This window comes from Odontesthes bonariensis, chromosome 5, assembly GCF_027942865.1.
Source record: "Odontesthes bonariensis isolate fOdoBon6 chromosome 5, fOdoBon6.hap1, whole genome shotgun sequence".
NCBI lineage: Eukaryota > Metazoa > Chordata > Actinopteri > Atheriniformes > Atherinopsidae > Odontesthes > Odontesthes bonariensis.
Window position 1 is genome coordinate 10,808,348 of NC_134510.1, and position 10,939 is coordinate 10,819,286.

The following is a 10,939-nucleotide window of genomic DNA, read 5'->3' on the forward strand; positions in this document are numbered from 1 at the left end:
TTTTCATTCTGTCGAGATGGGTCTCCTGCCAGAATATTACATGCAGTTTCTCTCTCTTCATCTTTGCAATAACCTTGCCTCACTTGATTGGATTGTGTAAGCCCTTTACATTGAGGGTAACTACCCTATATTCCTGACATTGCATTTATATCCACAGATAACACAGGTAGGGGAATGACATTGCAAGATAACACAAGCCAGTAAATGGAAAAACTACCCTGTGTACAACTCTTGTTTCACAGGGTACTGAAAAAGATTTCAGGAAGCTGACGCAACGGAACGAGAATGCTACGTAGGTAAATTGCTTGGCAAGAGGCTGTAGTATGCTCTCCACTTTAAGACTACTGCCGTGACATGCCCCAACAATTTCAGCAGGCATAAAAAGCTATTTGGGAGTTTTAAATGCTTTCGTCCAATTCCTTTAAATCAGATTTCCCTTTTCCATCACTGATCCGATCCATTATATTGCTCACCTAAGATCATTCTTTAAAAGGGTGTCTGTACATACCTCGTCCGTTTGACTACACATAGCCCGCTGCTAAATGGACAACGAGGCACAAGAGGCAACATCCATAGTTCACAAAAATCAAAGGCTCCCTGGTGGTCTGCGGGCTAGGATTTGGTGTTTTCACTGTCGTGGTGTAGGTCAGGAATGTTTTATTTATTTAGTCATCTATCAACTGTTTTTCTTGTAGGGCTATGACACACTCACTCTTACTCAGGAATCTTTCTATTTCTCCCTGAAATAAGAGAGAAGTCTAAAGCGTGAAACTTCTGCTTGCTTGGATTCATTCTCCAGATGCGCAGAATTGCTTTCATCTAAGGCTAAAATGTTCACAACTTCAGTACAATGCACTATGCCAATTAATTTGCCAGTTAGGAAGAGTTTACCACAGTGTTGCAACCTGTACCGTGTGCACTGCTTTCGGGTCCCTGATGGTCTAGTGCAGACCTGGGCATTGTACGGCCCCCGGGCCGCATACGGCCCTTTGGTTGACTCTGACCGGCCCGTGTAAGGTTAATTGGAAATTACAAAATAAACCTATTTTCTTATTTTACCTGATGCATGGACTGAAGCTGCATTTTATTTTTATTTTGAAGTTGTTTTTTATTCACGTACATGATGATGTAAAACGTATATCGAGACATGCACATGATTGGATCGTTGTCACTAGCAAGTCACAAGACGACTTTAGCCCTCAGAAATGTCTGCTCATGCTAAAAAAAGAAAGGTAGATGGCGAATGCAGGGTTTTCAACAAAAATTGGACTGCTAAGTATTTATTTACTGAAGTCAGAGGTAAAGCCGTGTGTTTAGTTTGCAGGGAGCAGATCGCCGTGTTTAAGGACTACAATTTGAGTCAGCATTAGGAGACGAAACAAGCGAAGAAATTCAAGAACGTGACTGATGCTGAAAGGGCGCGGACATCGGAAGCTTTGCTAGCTAAACTGCAAAAGCAGCAAGGCTTTTTTACCAAGCTTCACACATCCAGGGATGCAGCAACCAAGACCAGCTTTGTGATATCCCACAAAATCGCTAAAAACAGTAAGCCATTCTCGGAGGAGGAGTTTATCAAAGAGTGCTTGGTGGACTCTGCAGCACTAATATGCCCTGAACAAAAAGAAGCATCTGAGAAAGTCCCGCTCTCCAGGCGAACCATGACGAGAAGGGTCGAGGACATATCGGGGAATCTGGAGCTTCAGCTGCAACGTGAAGTGGCAACTTTTGACTTTTTCTCCTTGCCTTTGGACGAAAGCTGTGATGTCCGTGACACAGCCCAGTTACTAGTATTTGTCCGCGGGATAACGCCGGACTTCAAGATTACAGAGGAGCTGGCAGCAATGCGGTCGATGAAAGGGACGACTACAGGGAGCGATCTCTTCACGGAGGTAAATGCGTGCATGGACACACTGGGACTGAAATGGGACAGACTGGCAGGTGTCACAACGGACGGTTGTCCAAATCTTACAGGGAAAAATGTGGGACTTTTAAAACGTATGCAAGATAAAGTGACTGAAATCGACACAGATCAGAAATAGGTATTTTTGCATTGTATTATACACCAACATGTGTTGTGCAAGTCACTGCTAAAAATGAACCATGTTATTGATGTTGTTACTAAAATAGTAAACTTCACCAGGGCACGGGCATTGAATCACAGACAGTTTGTCGCACTTTTGGAGGACCATGAGTCTGAGCATAGTGACATCGGCTACCACACAGCTGTCAGATGGCTCAGCCTGGGCAAAGTGCTAAAAAGAGTTTGGGACCTGAAAACAGAGATTCAAGAGTTTTGTCAGATGAAAGGCAAAGACATCCCAGAGCTCTCAGATGAGGACTGTATGGCAGATTTTGCATTTGCTGTTGATGTGACTGCACTGATGAATGAACTGAACACCAAACTGCAAGGCAGGGGCCTTTTTGTTCATGAAATGCACACCCTGGTGAAGGCTTTCATGAGAAAGATGCTGTTTCTTTCAAGCCAAGTGGAGAGCAACAATCTCACTCATATGCAAACCCTGAAAGAAGTCACACCATCAGCTGATCACCTCCACAGGTACTCATCCATGTTAGGAGCATTGCATTGTGAGTTTTTAAGGAGATTTGAAGATCTCAGAACAATCGAGGATGAAATGCACATGATTTCCTCTCCCTTTACCTGCAGTGTGGATAATGCACCCAGTGATGTTCAGCTGGAACTCATTGACCTGCAGTCTGATGCAGTACTGGCAGAGCACTTTAAATCAGGATGTCTGCTGGATTTCTACTCTTCTCTCAAGGAGGAGAACTTTCCAAACATGAAGAGACATGCTCAGAAGATGTTGGTTCTCTTTGGCTCTACCTACATATGTGAACAAACATTTTCAATGATGAAGTTTACGAAGTCCAGGTATAGATCATCTCTCACTGACGACCATCTGTCAGCTGTGCTTCGCATCTCCACCTCAGACATTCAACCTGACTTTGATGCACTCGTTAAAGGCCTACAGAAAGGTGATTTTTTGCACAAAACTGAAATAGCAGATCGATTCCTTATATACCATGGAATTTTTTTATGATTTTAAAATAAATTTAGGCCCCCGGATAGTCCTGATTAGCTGTGGTCAGAAGATTCTCATGCAACAAGTGTCTTGGCTGTTGTTTAACAGGGCTCCTGAGGCAAACAAATAGTACGCATGGCATTTGGAAGCACGAACTCTTCGGAGGTAAAGCGGCCACAATAATCTTTAAACTAGATGATGCAGTGGCAGAATAGCAATAAGACATGGTATTGCTAAGCAATGAGTAAACTTGAGTTGCCTTGCCAGTGAAAATGGTCCTATAGGAGAACTCTGCAATGTCAGAAGTGGGATTTGAACCCACGCCTCCAGGGGAGACTGCGCCCTTAACGCAGCACCTTAGACCGCTCAGCCATCCTGACTACTAAAAGTCATATTTGACGACACTGTCGGCGGGCCCGGGCATCATTCCAGCGAATATGTGGGTCTGCGTTGTGTTCGTGTTGAAGGGGAATATTGACGAGGCATGCAGCTTCATGGAAGACTCTCCTTCTGAGTGATGGGACTGTGATAGCAATTTTCCTGCACCTTGAAACGGGACACGAAAATCTTATTTCACTCCTTGGCGATAGTTGTCTTTTCATCTGACGACTGAGTCAGTCACAGAAATTCCTCGTTAGTATAATGGATAGTATCTCCGCCTGTCACGCGGAAGATTGGGGTTCGATTCCCCGACGGGGAGAGCTAGGACTTTTATCAGCTGCCTGCCACCAAGTGATGATTGCTTTGATACTCTCACCCATCTTCGGCCTAAATGTCAATAGCCCCCTTCAAATAGCCCAACATGATGCCAGGTTTCTTCGGTCAAAAGCCCTTTCCCGTTTACTATGGTGTTAAGTGCAAACCAAGACCTTATAATCAACAATGTTCCTTTTGCTAATGATTCTGTCCTACCCAAAGCACTGTAGAAGGTTGTGACAACACAGCTTGTTGAGCTGTGGTCAGAAGATTCTCATGCAACAAGTGTCTTGGCTGTTGTTTAACAGGGCTCCTGAGGCAAACAAATAGTAGGCATAGCATTTGGAAGCAAGAACTCTTCGGAGGTTAAGCGGCCACAATAATCTTTAAACTAGATGATGCAGTGGCAGAATAGCAATACGACATGGTATTGCTAAGCAAGGAGTAATCTTGATTTGCCTTGCCAGTGAAAATGGTCCTCTAGGAGAACTCTGCAATGTCAGAAGTGGGATTTGAACCCACGCCTCCAGGGGAGACTGCGACCTTAACGCAGCGCTTTAGACTGCTCGGCCATCCTGACTACTAAAAGGAATATTTGACGACACTGTCGGCGGGCCCAGAAATCATTCCAGTGGGGTGCCATGACCTAAACGTGTGGAAAGTTATAAATCATATCTGTCCATTTAGCCTTCTTACACTTGCTCTGACTTAAACTGCTACTGTGTCAATGCTAAATGATGAAAAAAAGTTCTAACTCAAAGGTCACAACAATAAGGATCAAAAGAAATGTGTGTCCCTGTACAGGTCGCTCACTGTGTAAGGAGAAACCGAGTCCTTTCAGGCACTAGATCTCAACGAAGAAAAGACTTGAGCCTGAAAAGTTGTCCACAAGACAAAATGTATAAAATATGAAGTATACTATTAATTTAAGATGGCTCTGTCAGAAGTCAGCCATGGTGCCTGAGAACTTTAAGCAATGGACCTGTATTTAATTTGGCCAAAGGTCATAGGTTCTATCCTTGCCCTTGTTTTAGCATGTGCATGTGCATGCCCTTGTTCCTGGATCAGGCTATGGTGTGAGGACGTACGGCCAGCATGCATAGCCTCTGTCCCCAAGCAGGACACCATTGAACTCTCCTGCAGAATAAGAGAAATGTTGGATGGATATACATGTGTTAAGACTTGGCAATTTAATGCAATATGTGCCTTATATGGCTATCTATAATAAAGTATGACGAGCACTTTAAATTCCTTAAGATGACCTCTACACCTGACCTCTCATTACATTACCAAAATTCTGCCTATGCTACACCTTACTTCAAAAGTACACTCCTTCAGGTAAGTAAAATTCTTGCACCTTGTGCAAACCTCTGTGCCAGGATGCTCGGAAGATCCTAGAATCATGAACTGATCCTGGCCATTTAGCCTCAATGTTGGAAATGAAATGACCTCCATCACAGATCATCTGTATGCTCGGAGGATAGGACTCAATGATGAGGTTTCACAGGGCATAAATGTAACATTGCTCAGCATTACTCAAAGGGGTTGATGTGGTGTTTTTCAAAATGAGAAATCCAGTTCAGAGTCTATGGACAATTATCCCCAAGTGTACCTGTACATTTAGCATATGGAAAAATGTTCGGTGTACATAGTCAGCCTCCACGGGTCCAGCAGGGGCCTGGACAATGTGACAATGTTTAAATCCAGACTGAAAGTTCTATTTAGATGTGCATATGACACCTGAAAGTATTTCATCTGCACTCTTCACTTTTAAATGAATTAATTAATGATATTTTTGTTTTTTGGAATGATTTTATTGCCGCCTTGTGATTTTATGTAGCTGTAAAGCACTTTGAATTGCCTTGTGTATAAATTATGCTCTACAAATTGCCTTGCCTTGGATGCGTACATGGGTACAGTGTAGTGCACCGATAACATTGGGGATGCCTGAGGGAGATGATGAACTTAATGCAAATACTTAATTCAGTAGGTTGTTTTACATTATCGGCTACTGTAAATGTGGAGCAGCAGCCTTAAAGGACAGAAATCTCGCCCTCCGACATTCGCAATACTGACACTCTCCCTCTGTTCAAGTCTTAACTCAAAACCCATCCGTTTAACTTTGCTTACCTCCATTTATTGCGCCGTTCTGTGTATTTTTAATATGGTAAGATTTTTTAATTCCTGCGTTTTATCTAATATCTTGTTTGTACAGTCCTTGACTGTTTTGAAAGGAGCTTTCAATAATTTGTATCATTAACATTATTACCTGTCCCCCATTTTTCTGAGTCTGGTCCTACGTGGGTGTAGATCGGATGTTTGTTAGGTATTGATTAGTTTTAATGAATACCATGTTCTCTGTCATTTAATTTAATGTTCAATACGTGTGTATAGTTGCGTTTTTTTAGTTGCACTGGCACCGACTGATTGATTTTTCGAGACAGTGAAAGTGGTGATATGATAACCACAGTCGGTCGGACATTTTTTGAGTTGCAGCTAAGCTAAGCATCAACTTTAGCCTGCCCGGGACCAGGCTAGTTCAGCAGCATAAATTACCATGGTTACTCAGCGGGCGTTCAAATAAGCCACCTTTATGGAATGGAAGTCTCGCTAAATTTAGCCAGAAGTAGCGAAATAAGCCAGGCTTTCCGCTAAGCCAGCTTCTAGGAATACCCCCCAGGTGGGTAAAGGATCTCTGGAAAATGGCAACAACCCACTTCAATTGCAATTTAATGAGAAACAAGATGGTATGGTTCAATTCAATCTGTGCTCAGTCATAACATGTGGTTGAAAGAAAAAGGATATGAATTAGGATGAATAAAGAAATAAAATGAACCTATGTTTTTAATATCTGTATGGAAACATGTTATGGTATCATGTGATGTTAGAAACAGCTCTGATGTCATACTGTTGGTACCACATGAGGGGTTTCTAATTCAATTAGAACCGGAAAAAAACCAAAAACTTAATGCTGATCCTGAACTGTCTGTGGACGGCTCAGCATCCCGAAACACAGACACTGGTAAGAATTAAACAACATTATTACTAACTAACAAGTGAGAATTAAGCAGATTATGCTGAAATTTTATTTTTAACGCTCTGACCTTAATTAAGAGAGGACAGACAATATTTATCCTAAACAGGTTAATCAGTTAGTCATTGGGAAGAAATGGCTGCTTTCTTGATGCTGTGCTGCTCCCAAAATGAGATCTAACCACAAACATTTCTGTCCTGCAGCAAAGAACAACACAGGAGGAGAAACTGCAGTGGAGCAGTTCGGCAATTAATGAACAATTAATTAACAATTAATCATGGTTTACTAAAACTTCTCAAATTTTCCCAAAAATTCTGTGTGTGTTTTTGTCTTCTTTTGTTTTCTTCTTTCTTTTGTTCTGTGTTGTGTTGTGTTGTGTCTCTGTGTTGATGTGTTCTGTTAGATTCGGTTCTTTTAGTAGGAAGCTCAAGAACGGACCGAAGTAATTCAAGTGAAAATGAAGTGTTTATTTGTAGTCACACGTCAAAGCATATCAGCGCTGGGCTCAGTGGGAAAGAGTCCCCGCAGGAAGTCTGTCAGACTGCGCGCTGATTTCCGGGTATCATGTTTATTTATAGTCTCATAGGTTGGACTCACATTCGACCGAGTATGATTGGACATGAGTAGGTTCAACATGCTTCGTCATATTTTCTGGATCAGCCCAAAACAATGGCCCTCATTTATCAAACTTGCGTAAGACGAAAAACGTGCGTAGGTCGTGTGTACGTTCTTTTCTGCGCAAAGGTTGGCATTTATCAAATCCATCGTGAGCGCAGGAAAGATGAAATCGCCACGACAGGTCTGAGGCCGTGTACGCACTTTTCCATTTTGACTTGCGGTGACTGCAATACAGCAGCGTCACTAGTGCGTGCTCAGGAGTCGCAACAAATCCCTTGGTTAAAATTACAGACTCATCACTTTAAAGAAGGCCCATGTTTTATTTGACTTCAACATAAATATAAACATAAACGCAAATTAAATAAATTAAACAAGTACAACTCCGTAATTGGAAGAGTGATGGCTCATTATTCAACCGTGCACCCTCACACCAAACAAGAGAGGCGCTTTAACACTGCGCATTCGCGCACGCGTGCCACTGTGGAGAGGTGTATAGGGCTCCTAAAGCTGGATCTGTCTCTCGGCTGCGGGGGGAACCCTATCCGCCCGAAAAGGTATGCAATATTATTATTGCATGCGGGGATCTCCATAACATTGCCCAAAAAAATGGAGTGCCATTTCCAGATGTACATCCAGAGGACCCCGTACCCAGAGATCCCTACCACCAGCCTGCACAGCCAAGAGCGCTCAGGAGGAGAGAGGAACTTATTCAGCGATTCTGACTTTCGGTAAGCATTCTGTTATTCAAGGAAAAAAGAAAGGAGAACAACGATTTCTTTCAGCATTTATTCTGTGACTTCAGTGTTTCATTTATGTCTTTCAATGTACTGTCGATAGATTGCATGGTGTGTGTTAAAGCCATCATCCACTTCACGATCTCTGTTTGTCTTTCTAGGACCTCTGTGGTTAACACGGCTGGCCGGTGTGACGCTGCAGACCGGGGGGCAGAGGCAGAGGCAGAGGCTTCGGATGTTGACGGGCCGCGTATTCGTTGCGCGGGTCAGGTTGCCTGGATGCCACTTCGGATTCATCTGTGAATGAAAAATATTAGTTTGATTAGGAACCTCATTTGTGTTGAAAATTAAAGCAACTGTTTTATTTAAACGTCTTGGGTGTGCAGTCATTCTTACCATTCTCGAGCTCTAGCATGGGCGCATCAGTGTCAAGTTTCCCTGCCCCCCCCCCCCGTTTGTGACATGCTGCGTTGGAGAGCTGCGACCTTCTTTTTTGGCCAATTTCATATCGGACCACTTCTTCCTGATCTACCTGGAGAAAAAGTAAAACATCGTTCAATTTTAGATTTTATTTAATCTGGAGTTTATCACATTTTATTGACCATCACAGTAGGGGAAAATACATAACTCGTCCGGTCTGCGATTTACATCGCCAACGCTGTTGACAGCGTTTCTTTGCCGCCTTTCGTCAATCCATGTCGCAAACTCTAGAGGTGCGGCCTCTCAACCCCCTTTTGTAGAAGGCGTGGTTAGGATCATTACGATGGATTTCAGCCACCGGATTTATCAACAGCCGCTCGGTCTTACGATGGGATTGGTGTGGTACGCATGTTCTGTAAATCTCACTTGAGCCTCTGCGTACGACGAGTTCTCCGCTCATATCTACGATGCTTTCTACGACGGCTTGATAAATGAGGGCCAATGTGTGTGTGTGAATCTGCCCTTGCTTTCCCAGGCTTTCCTAATTGTTTTGTCTTTCTACTCCTTGATCACTTTAGGTCATAATGGAAAAGTACTGAGACTTATTTCATTCATAATGTCAAAGAACAAAGCCAATTTTAACAGTTCTCTAAATGATTTGAATTTTTTCCACAACAGAATAAGTTGATAATACAGAATTTCTCATGAATGCTGGACAGCAACTTGGTGAGAATTCTCGTATTGTCCTAAAAACAAGGGTTATCCCAACTGGCCAGTTGTTTTGTTTTGGTTTATGTTTATTTTATGATTTCTTTGATTTCATTTTTCTTTTCTTTTGTTTTTGTTTTGGTTTGGGGTCCATATGAAAAAATAAATAAATAAATGATGAATTGGGCATTAGGATTGAACCTTTCAAAGAGACATGCCCTAAGTATAAAAATACAGTGCAAATGACATTTTGCACTACTGCGCTTCCCGATTTCTTGTCCTTCTAATATTATTCCACAGATTCAGAACCACTACAGAACGTACAGCCGGAGGACTCATAAGCTTGAGTTCTGGGAGGCCTTGCCCATCATGCCAAGATGATGGTGGAAAAACCACACAACAAAATGATCCCAAAAGAAGATTAGTTAGGAAAAAGGGTGGTAAAGACCCTTTATGGAGGGACGTACTGGTAACCTCTCCTTCCAAGATTAGTTCCGGATCAGAATGCTGAACGGACGTTCAGCCAACAGGAGAACCAAGCACCAAGCAGTGACAGGATTGGACCAGAAGAGACCACACGACTCGTCACATGGTCATTAGAAAAAATATATGTATCATTTTTGTTCATTTAAAAGAAATGTTAATCATAATTTCTCAACAGGTTCATATACTCATGGTATCATGCCCTGGTTAAATTCGTATTTCTGTTTTCATTTTTAAATCATTTAGCGAATTCCTCTTAAATGTTGTTAATGAATCATTTTTAGTATGTCCATTGCCATTGGTGTGACTCAGCTGATCAGAGTGGGACCTTAGACATTGATTAATACTCCTGATATAGAAAGTTTAGCTAAAGCATTAGAATTATTTTTACTATTTCCACATGCCTGTGCAATGAAGACTTGCTTGCTGCTGTAATTGCAAAGAAGAACAGCTTACACATAAGCTTTCATAATGACACATGAAGTCACTTCAAAATGGAGATGGCAGAAATCTCCTATCTGATTGTGCTACATCTTAAAGGTAAGTGGCGTCTTGCAGCTTGGGGGGACTGCTAAAAAACTTGCTGCTGCTAAAACAGATGTGACACAATACAGAAGATTACATTCCTACCTCAGTTATTTGACTGAATTGGTTGAAATGATAGAAATCACTTCAAAAGGAATTGTTAAAATTGGCTTTGTTCTTAGACATTATAAATTAAATAAGTCTCAGTACTTTTCCATCCAGGAATGGGAAGACAAAACAATTGGGAAAGCCTGGGAAAGCAAGGGCAGATTCACACACACACATTGGGCCTCATGCAAGAACCGTTCGTACGCACAGATTTGTTCTTAAACCGTGCGTACGAGTGATTTAAGAGAATTTGCGCATTCACCAATTTTTTCGTATTTTACGTTTTCTTTCAGGTACGAGTGATCCAGACCTGTCGTTTGCCTGGGAATTCCCATGCTGCTTTGCGCTCGATTTCATTCTCACTGCAAAGTCAGCCTGGAAACCACCGCCCTTATTTTTGCCAGAGTTTGGGAACCAATCACAGAACGGGGGGGGGGGGGCAGCAAGACGATGACGACGTCTATGCGCTACACCGAAGCTTGTAGAGTGTTAATCCAACATGACAGCGGACACAACGTTACCGTTCGATGCAGCCTTAGAAAGTGTTTCGGAGTAGATTCACCCTAGTGTCA

General features: G+C 42.4%; 1 pseudogene; it reads left to right on the forward strand.

Moving 5' to 3' along the window:
* Positions 1-1,658: 1,658 nt before the first annotated feature.
* LOC142380548 (general transcription factor II-I repeat domain-containing protein 2B-like) lies at positions 1,659-4,840 on the forward strand (annotated as a pseudogene).
* Positions 4,841-10,939: the final 6,099 nt, after the last annotated feature.